The sequence below is a fragment of the Bos indicus genome, chromosome 13 (genome assembly GCF_029378745.1).
Source record: "Bos indicus isolate NIAB-ARS_2022 breed Sahiwal x Tharparkar chromosome 13, NIAB-ARS_B.indTharparkar_mat_pri_1.0, whole genome shotgun sequence".
Lineage (NCBI taxonomy): Eukaryota > Metazoa > Chordata > Mammalia > Artiodactyla > Bovidae > Bos > Bos indicus.
Window position 1 is genome coordinate 58725003 of NC_091772.1, and position 15107 is coordinate 58740109.

General features: G+C 49.5%; 1 protein-coding gene across 2 annotated transcripts in view; it reads right to left on the reverse strand.

Annotated features, from left to right (window-relative positions):
- Positions 1–1479: 1479 nt before the first annotated feature.
- RBM38 (RNA binding motif protein 38) overlaps positions 1480–15107 on the reverse strand; it is a 79035-nt gene continuing 65407 nt past the window's right edge. For both annotated transcript variants that reach the window (XR_011570155.1, XR_011570156.1), the window contains exons 4-5: positions 2154–3227; positions 1480–1847 (exon numbers count right to left, since the gene is read on the reverse strand). The gene's annotated coding sequence lies outside the window, so the exon portion shown is untranslated. The remainder of the gene's footprint in view (positions 1848–2153; positions 3228–15107) is intronic.

Below are 15107 nucleotides of genomic sequence, written 5' to 3' on the forward strand. Positions count from 1 at the left end.
GTTTGAGGTCAACCAGACCTGTGGATTTGTCTATCCTTTCAGTTTTTGCTTTGTGCATTTTGAAAAGGCATATTGTTGTTCAGTTGCTCAGTCGTGTCTGACTCTTGGCGACCCCCATGGACTACAGTACACCAGGCTTCCCTGAACTTCACCATGTCCTGAAGTTTGCTCAAACTCATGTCCATTAAGTCGATGATGCCATCCAACCATCTCATCCTCTGTTACCCCCTTCTCCTCCTGTCCTCAATCTTTAGAGACCTCATGTGATTAAATGCTGCACCCATTACTTGCTAAAATCATTTTGCAAAGCTGCAAGGTGTTAAGAAATGGGTGCTCTGAACAAAGGCTTTGAACTTTAGGGCCGCTGGGAAGGCAGAGTCTTCTTCATTGCCTGAGGCAGAGTATTTGAGCTCAGCTACCAGCTGGGCCTCTCAGTCCTCCAAGGGTCAGAGATGACTGGATAAGAAGGGCTGATGCCAGGGTGGGGCACAGAGTCTGTCCTCAGGATCCTACCCCAGCACCAGGTGACTTTGGACCCCGACTGCCTCTAGTCAATCCATCCTCATAAACTGGCTGTCCGCACTAGATGCTGGTGAAACCAAAGTGTGAATCTTGCTCCAAGGATGACTACAACCCCTCCTTCCTGGTACTCAGGGTCCCCGAAGAGCAGATGGGGCCCCACATGTGTTATCAGGCCTCCTTTCAGCACTATGCTGCAAAAGTTCAACCACAGTTTGGGGTGGGGTAGCCCTATTTGCAGCACTTGCCAATGTCCATGGTGTGAATACTCCCAACCATGATGGGTTTCAAGCTACCAGCCTGACTCCCTATGTGTGGAGCAGGGAGACGCAGAGGCCCGCACAGTCCAAAGCACTGACACTGCACAGAGACAACAGAGATAAATAGCCCCAAGGGCGTGGATTGGTAAAATGTACTGAGGGGCTTTCCTCCTGGCCAGCTGCTAAGACTTCACTTTCCACTGCAGGGCTACAGAGGATGTGGGTTCAGTCCCCACTCGGGGAGACAAGATCCCACATGCCACAGGGCCAAAAAAGCAAAACATAAAACAGAATCAATATTGTAACAAATTCAATAAAGACTTTAAAAATGGTCCAGGGCTTTCCCTGGTGGCTCAGTGGTAAAGAAACCGCCTGCCAATGCAGGACACACAAGTTCCATTCCTGGGCTGGGAAGATCCCACATGCCACACAAAGCAACTAAGCCCACGCACCACAACTATTGAGCCTGTGCTCTAGAGTCTGGGAACCAAGACGGCTGAAGCCCATGCACCCTACAGCCCATGATCCACAGCAAGAGAAGCCACTACAATGAGAAGCCTGTGTACCGCGACTAGAGAGTACCCTCTGCTCGCCACAGCTAGAGAAAAGCCCATGCAGCAATGAGGGCCAAGCACAGCCAATAAATAAATACATTTTTTATAATGGTCCACATCAAAAAACAGAATTCTTAAAAAGATAGTAAAATAGATTACCTTTGTTTTTAATATAACCCATTTAATGATAAGTTCATACAATTCAATTTTAATGTTGCCCATGTTTCACAAACAATACGCAAAATTCCTGCCAATTCAGCAATCATTTTGTGTAGATTCACTGGAGTGCTGACCCAACTGCCACTCAGACAAGCCTCAGACAAGCTCAGCCGACAGAAATGAATTGGTTCATGTGAGAGGTTCCGTAGCAGCTCTTAAGCAGAGTGTCTTGGGTTCTCCAAGCTTAACACATCTGAGAGGCACATCTAAGAGGCATCAGGAGATGGAGAGTGGAGGTCCAGTTGTCCGAAAGAGTGAGGGTCCATCGCACAAAACCATAGAAGCCCTTTGCTAACTGTAAAATCCCATATAAACATTCAGGTTGAGATTTTTCAATCTTGGGATATATTCAAACTTTTTGGTGTTCAAGGTTCTCAAATTTCGGAAGTAATCCATACTTGTTTTAAACAATAAATACAAAGCTTTGCATAAGGACAGAGTTACTCACCTCCCAGGCTCTAACCTCAGCCCCTAACCCACCCTCCCCCTGGCTCCCCAATTCCTTTAGTTAGCAGCCTGCCCCGTGCCCCGCCCAGGCTGAGCAGTCCCAGACACACATACACAGGGGGGTTTTGTTTTGCAGAAGTAGACCCAGACACACCTGTGGCTCTGCAGCTTGCTGTTTCTCACCGTGAGATAAATCTCGGGCGTCTCAGCAGTCGGTAGACAGAGCCTGGCATAGGGTTTGCTGTAGCTGGACTGGCAGGGGCTGGGAATGGGGGCCTTTTCATCCATTCCTCCTACCGAGGGCATGGAAGTGCAAAGACCTCTTGTGATTTCTAAATTTGGTCAGAGTGCAGGAGACAGTGCAGGGTGCCTGTGTGCTAAAAATACCAGCCGGGGTCTGGGGTGGAGGCCACTCATTCAGAGCAGACAGGGAAGCCCAGGGTGGCAGAGCATCGGGGTCCTTGGCAAAGCATCTTCAGGTTTTTCCAAAGAGCCTCAGCCTCTACACTGACACCCACGCCCACGGCCACATGTCCGCGTGACCAAGGTGCATTTGCATGCTAAGTCTTTTCAGTTGCGTCCAACTCCGTGCGACCCTATGAACTATAGCCCACCAGGCTCCTCTGCCCATGGGATTCTCCAGGCAAGAATACTGGAGTAGGTTGCTGTGCCCTCCTCCAGGGGATCTTCCCAGCCCAGGGATCGAACCCAGGTCTCTTATGTCTCCTGCATTAACAGGTAGGTTCTTTACCACTAGCGCCACCTGGGAGACCCAAATGACCAGGGTACAGATTCTAAAATCTGCTTCCAACTGAGTCACCATCACCCTGTGGGTCATGTTAACCTGTTGTTTGATACCACCTCAGGATTTGGACCCTATCTGGCTACCACTGCACAGAAACTTATTTTCAACTTACTTTTTAAATGTATAATTTCATTTATTTATTTTATTTTGGGCTGTGCTGCGTCTTCATTTTCACACGGGCTTTCTCTGGTTGCGGAGAGCAGGGGCTGCTCTTCGCTGCAGTGCTCAGGTTTCTCATTGCGGTGGCTTCTCTTGGTGTGGAGCAAGGGCTCTAGGGCGCACGGGTTTCAGTAGCTGCAGCACGTGGGCTCAGTAGTTGTGGCTCCCTGGCTCTAGAGCACAGCTTCAATAGTTGTGATGCACAGGCCTAGTTGCTCCACCGCATGTGGGATCTTCCCAAACCAGTGATCAAATCCGTGTCTCCTGCATTGGAAGGCGGATTCTTTATCACTGAGCCACCAGGGAAGCCCTCAACTCACTTTAAAAAAATCAAATTCATTTATTTCTAAATAGAACTTCACAACACTACAGTAAATAGAAAACCAGTATCGCTTTCCATAAATAATTATGATACATAGATAAGTAGATCATATACACAGTGATTACACATAATGTTGTTATTAACAGTTCTGAGCACCTGCTCTGTGCCAGTCTGTGTTCTAATCTAAAATATGAACTCGATCCTTATAACAGCCCCCATTCTACTGTCGCCCCATTGTGTAGACAAGAAAATGAGGCTCAGGGTAGCTCCACCTTAAAGTAGACAGGTCACAACCAAAACAAAGTCAGGAACTGTCTTGATCACCAAGGTGCCCATGGGTGGGGAACCTCAGCTGTGCTGGACTTTGAGTTCACTTCCGGCTTTTGATTTGCTCATTCACTCATCTCTTTAACAAGTGTTTGCTGAGCACTTACTGTGGGCCAGGGCTGAGGAGTGGAGGGGGCAGTGGGGGGATTCTGTGTCTGCCCTTGACGAGCTCTGTCTGGTGGTAGGGAAGGCGCATGTGGTGGGTGCTTCAGAGCCGCAGTGCTGGGGATAAGAGAAGGCATTCACCAGCCTAGGCTTAGGCGTGGGGGTGGGGGGTGATGCTGGGCCACGTTTCTAACCTTTTCAGGAAGAACAGGAGCTGAGTGGAATAAAGGAAGCGCAGAGGGGAACGTGGCAATTCAGGTGCATTAAAAAGGTGAATTCAAGTAATTTTCATGTCCTCACTGGAGACCCCTATTATGAGCGGATTGAAAGAAGAAGTTAACCTCAGTTTCTTCATCTGGAAAATGGGAATAATGGTACCAGCATCACAGAGTAATATCCGTGACGAGGATGGATGTGTCACAGTTTATGAAGCATTCTGGCAGTTCTCGCCACAGAATAAATGCTCAAAATGTCACTAATAATAATGATGATAATTATTCTTATTTCTGGCAAGTGATTGTGTTTTCTATGCACCAAAGCAGTACTGTAAAGTTCTTTTTAGGTATTTTTTATTTTTAAAAAATGAATTTAAAAGTGGCATGCTTCACCTAAAACTATCACAAATTTGTAAATCAACCATAATTTTTAAAAAATAAGGAAAGTGGCCCTCTTGCAGGGAGTTTAAGCTAATATTCATATTACCATGTTTGTCTTCATTTGCATATGTCCGACAAGTTTACAAGCACATACGGAAAACTTAACCTGTAACTTCCACCTGTCCTTTTTGTCTTCCCTGGGCTTTATTTTGAAAGAAGTGGAAATCCAAGACTATCCTTTCAAACTAATAGCAATACATTTACTTGACAGGGGATTTAATTCCTTACCAAATGACATGAGCAACCTCATAATGAACAGTATTTCTAAGTAGCACAGCTCACAGCACGGGGCTCCCTAAATCTGACTTAGACAGTGGGTCAGCCATCTTTCATGACAAAGTTTCTCATAGAAAAGGCATGGTTTTGCAAGGACACCTATCAGAGTAGCCAGTAGGAGCTGAATTTTTCCTCATGTCTCCCACCTACAAACATGCTCAGCCACTGTCTGTGAGGAAGGTAGTATTTGGGGGAAAATTAAAAATCTGGAAGTCATTATCAGGAGCCCATGGGCCATGGGCTACTCCTGGTCCAAGGGGTTTACATTCATGATCTCACATCTTCACAGCCATCCCTTGGGAGAAATGCCATCATTATTTACTTTTTACAAAGCAGAAAGCAAGGCACAGTGAAGTTAAGAAGCACGACCCAAGCCAAACAGCTCATAGACAGAGCCAGGATTCAAATCTGGGCAGTGAGATGCCCAAGGCTCAAGGAGAGAATCCGTTTATACTTGCCTTTTCCAGCACCTGGAGCCTGCCAAAATCCCGTGGCTCATGGCCTCTTCCACCTTCAAAGCCAGGAAAGGCTGGCTTATTTTTCTCCCTCTGACACGGACTCTCCTGCCTCCATTTAAAGGATTTTGTGATGGCATTGCCAGGGGGATGGGGGGCTTCCCTGGTGGCTCAGACTGTAAAGAATCTGCCTGACAATGCAGGAGACCCAGGTTCGATCCATAGGTCTGGAAGATCCCCTGGAGAAGCGAACAGCAACCCACTCCAGAATTCTTGCCTGGAGAATCCCATGGACAGAGGAGCCTGATGGGCTGCAGTTCATAGGGTCACACAGAGTCAGACACGACTGAAGCCACTTAGCACGCACACACACTTGCACATGCATAGTGATGACATGGGTCCACCTGGATAGTCCAGGACAATCTCCCTGTTTTAAAGTCAGCTGATTGGCAACATCACTTCCCTCTGCAACTTTAACTTCCCTGCCACGTAAGGGAGTGTCACCAATTATAAGGATTAGAATGGGGACATCTTTGGTCACATCCTGCATTTCTCCACCTGGATGCACCCTTTGGAAGGGATAGCCTGGACTGTCAGGTCTCCATCAGAAGGGGTTAGGGTGAGAAAAAGGGTGGGGAGGGCTGGGAGGGAGAAAGAGAAGGAGAAAGAGACAAAGAGAAGAGACAGGAAAAGAGACAGAGCAGGAGGGAAAGCCACAGCATCTCTCCCCACCACCGAGGGGACTCTGGCTCCTCTCCTGCCCCTGACAGGGAGTCCCTAACTCGGCCCCTTGGAAGGACCCAGGGGCCCCAGTCTCCGCGTCCAAAGCAGGTGGCCGGAATCATGCTGCCCAAAGCCTGGAGAGGCTGAAGGCTCCTTTGCATATGCAAAGAGCCTCCATGTCCAAAGCAGAGGCCAGGCCAGGATCTGGCAGATGTTGGGAGGCTGGTTCAGGGATCTTCAGCCCCCACACCCCCTCCAGAGCTCGCTGTCCCTGAGCTGTTTGTCCTCACACTCAGCCTGGTCCTGAGGAGGCTCTTGACCTTGTAGCCAGGCCTGCCCCGAACAGTCACACTATGTCTCTCCCAAGAACTTCACGGAAGGAGAGAAGGAGGAAAGAAGGCAAGAGTAGGGGAAAGAAGGAATGGAAAGGGGAGGAAGGTTGTGGATGCAGGACCCCACTACAATGTCAGGACAGCAAGGCAACATCACAACAGTCTGAGCAGTGAGTGGGAGGGATGCTGGGCTAAGGGGTCCACCTGAGTGGGGTGGGGCTCCCTGTGTTCAACCCTCTGTGTTCAACCCTCCACGGCAGCATGTCCCTGGTCCATGCAACCACCTGTGAGGTAGCTCTCCATGCCCATTTCACAGATGGGAAAACTGAGGGTTACACTGGGAGAAAGAAGATAGAGAACCCACGACTCAGATACCAATGCTGAGAACCCCTTGGAAAGCAGCCACCACTCATGTGTGCATCTCAGGACAGTGACAGCAGCCGATCAACTGTGTTGACAGGACTAACTATTCGTCCTGGTGTTTTGAGGCCACTTGGCAGCAGCAGGTTGAACTCTGTTAGCACCGCAGGAAAGGGAATACACCACATCAGAGGCAGCTGGGGTGGGGGAGGAGGAGTTACAGCAGCCCCTCTTCATAAAAATGTTCTCAAATTTGCTTTTACTATTTTTTTAACAGAAAAAGAGAGACTTTGAGAGAGTGAGTTAATTTGAAGGGAGAGTTGTTTAAACAGAAGAGAGAACTTTTCTGCTGGGATGCGATGGGATTTCCAAAAGGACCTCACACCTGAGCTGTGAACTTCTACGCAGCCAGAGCCCTCGTGTGTAAAATGGGTGGGATGCAGGGTGGGAGGGAGGGAGGTCCACAAGGGATGGGGTATATGTATGCTTATGACTGGTCCACTTCGTTGTCCAGCAGAAAGTAGCACAATATTATAAACGAACTATATCTGTGTGCTCAGTCACTTCAGTTGTGTCTGACTCTTTGTGACCCCATGGATTATAGCCCACCAGGCTCCACTGTCTGAGGGATTCTCCAGACAAGAATAATGGAGTGGGTTGCCATGCCCTCCTCCAGGGGATTTTTCCTATCCAGGGATTGAACATTTGTCTGTTAAGTCTCCTGCATTGGCAGGCGAGTTCTTTACTACTAGCGCCACCTGGGAAGTCCCATAAAGGAATTATATACGCCACTGAAAATAATTTAAAAAATGTTGAACGAGATGAAACAAATAAATGAGAGGTTTGCCTGAAATCACCCCTGCCCTCAAGCCCAACAGGACCAAGTCAACCCAGGGCCACAATTCAAATGCCCCTTGGGGTGGGCAGGTGAAAAATGGGCAGGTAAGGAGAGTCAGAAACTGCATTTTCACATGAATATTCCTCTTACATCAGTTCAGTTCAGTCGCTCAGTCGTGTCCGACTCTTTGCAACCCCATGAATCACAGCACGCTAGGCCTCCCTGTCCATCACCAACTCCTAGACTCCATCCAAACCCACATCCATTGAGTCGGTGATGCCATCCAACCATCTTATCCTCTGTCATCCCCTTCTCCTCCTGCCCTCAATGTTTCCCAGCATCAGGGTCTTTTCAAATGAGTCATCTCTTCGCATCAGGTGGCCAAAGTATTGGAGTTTCAGCTTCAAAATCAGTCCTTCCAATGAACACCCAGGACTGATCTCCTTTAGAATGGACTGGTTGGATCTCCTTGCAGTCCAACAGACTCTCAAGAGTCTTCTCCAACACCACAGTTCAAAAGCATCAATTCTTCAGCGCTCAGCTTACTTTATAGTCCAACTCTCACATCCATACATGACTACTGAAAAACCATAGCCTTGACTAGATGGACCTTTGTTGACAAAATAATGTCTCTGCTTTTTAATATGCTGTCTGGGTTGGTCATAACTTTCCTTCCAAGGAGCAAGCATCTTTTAATTTCATGGCTGTAATCACCATCTGCAGTGATTTTGGAGCCCCCCAAAATAAAGTCAGCTACTGTTTCCACTGTTTCCCCATCTATTTCCCATGAAGTGATGGGACCGGATGCCATGATCTTAGTTTTCTGAATGTTGAGCTTTAAACCAACTTTTTCACTCTCCTCTTTCACTTTCATCAAGACGTTCTTTAGTTCCTCTTCACTTTCTGCCATAAGGGTGGTGTCATCTGTATATCTGAGGTTATTGATATTTTTCCCCGCAGTCTTGATTCTGGCTTGTGCTTCCTCCAGCCCAGCATATCTCATGATGTACTCTGCATAGAAGTTAAATAAGCAGGGTGACAATATACAGCCTTGACGTACTCCTTTTCCTATTTGGAACCAGTCTGTTGTTCCATGTCCAGTTCTAACTGTTGCTTCCTGACCTGCATGTAGGTTTCTCAAGAGGCAGGTCAGGTGGTCTGGTATTCCCATCTCTTTCAGGATTTTCCACAGTTTATTGTGATCCACATAGTCAAAGGCTTTGGCATAAGGGTGCTAATTTGCAATTTTCAGAAACATTCCCATTTGTTGGAAAAAACCATCTGCGGCTGGATTTCCCTTTTCATCGCCCCTCTCAGCTGCTCTGGGTTCCCTCTTGGTTCTCCTCAGAACTCTGTGTCTCTCTGAGGCTTTCTGGGGCCCAAAATAGCTAGAAGCAGGCATTTTTATGGGACTCTGACAGCACAGGTCGGAGGAGCTGGGGGGCCAGGCCGGTGCTGGGCTTGGAGTCTTTTATCAGCCTTTATCACCCAGCTCTGAGCTGTTGGACTCAGAGTGCCTGGAGGCATTGGAGAAGCCCAGGAATGTTCCCACTGGCGATGTCTGGGGAGAGTCAGGCAGCCTGGGGTAGTTATAAATAGGACATCCGTGCAGGTGGAGCCCAGCCGGCAGGCTGCGGGAAGCTGGTTCCTGCTCCTTGAACCCTTCCATCTCTTCCTCTGCCAGAGCCTCGGGCGCCCATTTCCCTAACATTTGCATGACGGTTGCCTGGGTCTCCAGTCAAAGTGCATGCAAATCCAAGCTCTGTGCCCAAAACTTATCTCTTGAGGAACACTGTTCCCAGTAGAGCCTGGACCCGAGATGCCCAGGGAGAGAGGGAGCAGGTATTCTTCCATCCCTCAAATACATACTAAGCACCTACTGTGTGCTTAGCCTGTGCACCTAGCACAGGCAACATGCTAGGAGCTGGGTACCAGAGTGAGCAGCCAGCCCACACCCATGGGGCTTCCAGTCAATGGGCAGACAGCCAGACAGATCCTTCAAATGCCTAAGGTGATAGCTGGGTGTGTGTGGTGGGGGGATGCGTACATGCTCAGTCACTCAGTCATGTCCGACTCTTTGCAACCCCATGGGCTGTAACCCACCAGGCTCCTCAGTCCATGGAATTTTTCAGGCAAGAATACTGGAGCAGGATGCCATTTCCAACTCCAGAGGATCTTCCCTAACTGGGGATGGGTAATACTTAAAACAGGATTGTGCAAGAATGATCTTAGCAATTTTATTTATAAGAGCCCCAAACTAGGAATAATTCAAATGCCCATCGATGGGATAGAGAAAAAAAAGGGCCATGTATACAGCTGTGGAATATTCCTGATCACTGAGGAAAGATGAGATACCAGACGCAGGGATGCATCTTGATATGAGAAGGAAGCCAGGCCAGGAGAAGACTCTGTGTGCTTCAATGCACAGATCATTCAAAGGCAGGAACTGTCTATGTGTGGAGCTGAAAATAAGGACAGTGGTAACCCTGGGGTGGAACAGGGGGCCCAGAGAGGCACATGGAGAACTTCGAGGGTCAGGTTCTCTTTCTGGATCTGGATGCTAGATACCCATGTGTGCTCCCTTTGTGAAGATTTGTGCATCTGGTCAGTTAACATCTGTGCCCTTTTCTGTTTATATATTTTATGTCTTGATAAAAGTTTACATAAAATAATAAAGGAGGGAAGGGGAGATGTGGGGCCATCCAGGAAGTAGGGCTGCAGAGAAAACACAGGACACTCAGGTAAATTTGAATTTCAGTTAAACAAGGAATCACCTTTTTTAGCGAAAGTATGTCCAGAATATCGCTGGACCTGCCCAGCGTGCTACTGGGAACCACAGTCCCAGGACCTCGGCTCTCTCTACCACCTCTCATGGTCTCCAGGTAGTCTCCCTGGTCTCCAGCTCATCTGCTCCCCAGATGGGTTGCTTTGGGGTGCTGCCAGGCCATGAACCCAGGGCTCTGGGCACCCCCCAGGGCAGCTCAGCTCTGTACCAAGACTTGGAATCAGGAAGTTGAAGACACCAGCAAGTCCCCCTCAAGGCCTTCCCTCTGTCCAGATGAAAATACTAAGTGGGAACATTGGAGCTGGATCCTCTGGAGTCTAATGCGTAATGGCCACGATATAGTTCCTGAGTGCTCAGCAAATGCTATGAGCCTCTGTGATCAGTGGCAGCACTGACTGAATGCTGACTGTGTGTGCACACAGGCGTGTGCAATTCCCGCCTTGAACGGAGAGATGCTTTGTAGAAAGTTGGTTGATCGAATGAATGAGCTCTCCCACTGCTATCACAGCCCCCACCTACCACCTGTGTGGTGACTTTGGAATCCTTCCCTCCTTAAGCCTCAGTTTCCTTCTCTGCAAAACAAAGATGATGACAGTCACTGGCTCACTTGGAAAGGTTTCTCAGCCTCGGCACCACGACCATTCGGCCTGGACCATTCTGTGCAGGGCTATGTCCTGCACTTCCAGGGGCTCAGCAACATCAGGGTCTCTACTCACAAGATGCAGATAGCAGCCGCTCCTGACTGTGATGACCGAAACGTCTCCAGAGGCCGCCAAGTGTCCTCTGGGAGACAGGATCACTGGCTGAGAGCCCCTGGGTTGTTATGAAGATTGATGAGATTATGTCTGCAGAGGACCTAGCAGAAACCCCAGCACGGGATGATCGCTGTCAAGTTGAGGAGCCTAAAAGTGCCAGGATGAGGACTTGAACTCAATGTGTCTGACCGTAAGGCCTGACTGTGCCCACGGATGCCCCAGGGATCTTGTTGGGTGCTGATCTGATGGGACAGGTCTAGGGTGGGCCCAAGATGCAGCCTTTGTATGAAGTACATGAACCCTTGCCCTTGACACTGCCGATGGCCTTGAGGTGCTTATGGTCCAGTGTTAGTCGCTCAGTCGTATCCGACTCTTTGTGACCCCATGGACTGTAGTCTGCCAGGCTCCTCTGTCCATAGAATTCTCCAGGCAAGAATACTGAAGTGGGTTGCCATTCCTTTCTCCAGGGGATCTTCCCAACCCAGGGATTGAACTGAGGTCTCCTGCACTGCAGGCAGACTCTTTACCATCTGAGTCACCAGGGAAGCCCAGTCCAGAGGGGAAGAAAAAAGGACACACACCACAGGACCTGCCATATGACAGGAAGGTGGGGGTTTACATAATAAAAATTAGGTGGCAGTGGGGAAGCAGTACAGTTTGCAAAATTCAGATCAGTAAACTATAGCCACTATAGGCTGCTGTCTGTCTGTGTAAATAATGTTCATTGGCATCAGGGCTGGGTCTAGGGCGAGGCAAGTGAGGCAGGATGGTGCCAGCACAGGGCTGCCACTTGTCTGTGCTAAACTTTTTCTGTATTTTGTACCTCATGGCTTTTTTCAGCAATTGATTTTTTAAAATTATTTATTTATTGGTTTCACTGAGTCTTCATTGCTATCTGCGGGCTTCCTCTAGTTGCAGCGAGCAGGGGCTTCTCTCTAGTTGTGGTGCTCGGGCTTCTCATTGCGGTGGCTTCTCTTGTTGCAGAGCACAGGCTCTAGGCACTCAGACTTCAGTAGCTGCAGCACATGGGCTTAGGTGCTCTGTGGCATGTGGGATCTTCTTGGACCAGGGATCGAACCCGTGTCTCCTGCACTGGCAGGCACATTCTTAACTACTAGACCACCAGGGAAGCCCTGAGCATTGATTTTGATCTTTGAAAAATTTGCTTTGCAGTCATCTCTGTGCATTTTCTGTACACAGGGCCATGCCTCACTTGCCTCATCCTAGTCTCAGCCCTACTGGAAGGGTTCCAGAAGGGCTCTGTGCCTCCAGATGGGACCAGCAGGGGCTCAGATGTGACATTTTCCTGTGTCTGCACCCTGCTCTGCCCCCAGCTGGCTGTGTGGCCTTGGGCAGCAACCTGAGCTCTGGGGCCTCCATTTCCCTCCTGTGAAATGGGGCCAGAAGTGCCCAACTCTCCTACCTGGCAAGGATGTAGAAAGAATTAAATGAGATAATATATGCAGAAGCTTTTGGGAGGCCTGAAGTATACTCACTGTCAGCTAGAACGCAAAGTCAAGTCAAACCTACCTCACGGAAGCCGAAAAGAAGCAGGGAAGCCTTTGAGGGGCTGAGCTGGGTCATCACAGGTGACTCTTGAAATGGGTCTGGAGGAATAAGGAAGGGCTCAGACAATCCAGAAAGACATCGAGGTGAAGGAATCTGCAGAGGGCAAGACTTAGAGGAAGGGGTTCTCCTGGATGGCGGGACCCAGATGGACACGTGCAGAGGGAAAGTCAGAGCTCAGCATGTCCACTCATTGGCAGCGGAGGTACTTCTCTCTGTGGCCAGGAGGAAGGGGAAGTCCCAGCCGGGCATGGATCACCATGGAAGGTAATCACCATACCAGCAGCAACCATCCACATGCCAGGGCCCCAGCAAGCAGCCAAGGACTTCCCCGAACAACCTCCTTTGCCACAGACACCATGTGGGGTTACAGAAGTGAGAATGCGGGCTTCTGATGGTCCAGACCTGGAGGGAGGGAGAGTCAGACCAGGGTGGCCTGGATGCAGGAAACGAAACTGAAAATACAAAGCAGAAGATTTGGCATTGGGCACCAGGGAGACTTGGCTTTCCTGGTGGCTCAGACAGTAAAGAGTCCACCTGCCAATGCAGGAAACCCGGTTCGATCCCCGGGTCAGGAAGATCCACTGGAGAAGGAAATGGCAACCCACTTCAGTATTCTTGCCTGGAGAATTCCATGGACAGAGAAGGCTGGTGGGCTACAGCCCATGATATCGCAAACAGTCAGAGACAAGTGAGCAACTAACACTTTCACTTTTTTTGACTGAGGAGACAAAGAGCCAATGGCGCTCAACCTCGGACATATCAGCTTCAGATGCACTGAGTTTCAAGATACCATGTGGCAGGGAGACAGGCTCTGATAAATTGCTCTCTGGGTTAGAAAGCAGCAGATTCCAGCTGGGGGCCTGGTCTGGGTGATTTCCCCCTAAACTTACCCAGAGATGGCCCCAGGAGGCCTCCCTGAGTCACCCAGAGCTGGCGAGTCTCAAGAGGCACCATCTTGGGATGCCTTTGCTCTGTGTACACGGGGCGAGGTTGCACAACCCCAGGGGCACCGCCACAGGGTGACCTGTAGAACATCAGCTTTATCTCCTTGATCTGTGCTGTCAGGACCATTATTATCCCCTTCTGCTGCTGAACAGAGTAAGGCTCAGAGAGGTGATGTAACTTGCACTTTGGCCAACAGCTAACGCAGGTGGAGAGGGATTCACGGGCAGCTCCTGTCCCTTTCCAGAACAAATGACTTCTACCCCACTGGCTTCTCCCCTGAGGACTCACTTTCCTCCAAACCCACTCAAATGATGCTAAGCATTCTCCCACACCCTCTGGTTTCTTTGCCTAGGAGAGCTGGAGGCCAGCCTTAAGCAAGTTCCCTGGGACTTAGGGTTTATTGGAATCGGAAGAAACCACTTCCTCCCAGGACAACACACCTGAGCCTGCTCTCTGTCCATCCACCTGGGCCTGTGGGGGAGGGGCAGCCTCCCGGAAGTCAGGCTGTTGGGGGGTTCAGTGCTGTGCCAAGGTCTGATTTCATCAAGGAAATTGGCCAAGTCAGATTGCAGGATGTACGAGAAGGTTCCTAAAAATCATGTAGCAAGAGAGGTAGAGAGGCAGGCGTCACACCCTCCGGGGGAAGGCACGGGGGAGGGGACACCATAAGCATAAGATGTTCATCCTTGCACATCTGCAGCAGCGGGAATCAACACACTTGTGGGGATGTAAGCTTTGCTTGAATGACAAGGTGGAAGATTAATTATAATCACAGCCATTTATGACGTCTGTATTCATTTCTCCGTGTCTGATGCAACGATGGACTACAAACCAGGTGGCTTAAGACAACAGAAATTGATTCTGTCCCAGTTCTAGAGGTCAGAGTCCAAAGTCAAATTGTTGGCTGTGCCTCTCTTCCTCTGCAGGCTGTGGGGGACAACCCTTTCCTGGGCTCTTCTGGTGACCCCAGGTGTCCTGGGCTTGTGGCCACATCACTCCAGTCTCTGCCTCCATCATCACATGGCTCCGCCCTGTGCGTCTCCTTCTCTTCTCTTCTAAGGACACTTGTCACTGGACTTGGGGCCCACCCGGATCCAGGATGGCTTCGTTTTGAGATCCTTAACTTGATTGCATCTGTAAAGACTCTTTTCCCAATAAGGTCCACATTAGCAGGCTCCAGGGGGACATAATTTTTGCGGGGGGAGGGGCCACCCTCAACCCACGACTGCGCCATTCCCACATCCCACAGGCTGAGTGGGCAAGGGAGGGTTTTCCAAGCACAATCTCATTTGCACACACTGTTTTGTACATAAAAATATGAGCTCCTTGTGGAACAGTGTGTTGGCTGTGAAGCTGCACCCCTGTCGGCCAAAGTCATTGCCTGGTATTTCCTTCCCCTGCCACCCCCTCGCGGGTACAAGGGAGAAAGAGGGAGGGAGCTTGCAAACAGCACATCCACTACTTGTTAGGGATGTCCTATAGGGGAAGTTAATGGTTGCACAGTCACACACATGCACACACACCTACACACATACAATTCCAAAAGCCAAGCATCTGGTCATTTTACGGATAGGGAATCCGAGGCTGGGATGACTGGAGGGAGGATGATCGGAAGTCAGAGGATCAGAGTGACGGCTTCCATGCCCAGGTGGAGTCGGTTGACCCTCGAGAGTGCATTTCAACCCATCTTGAGACT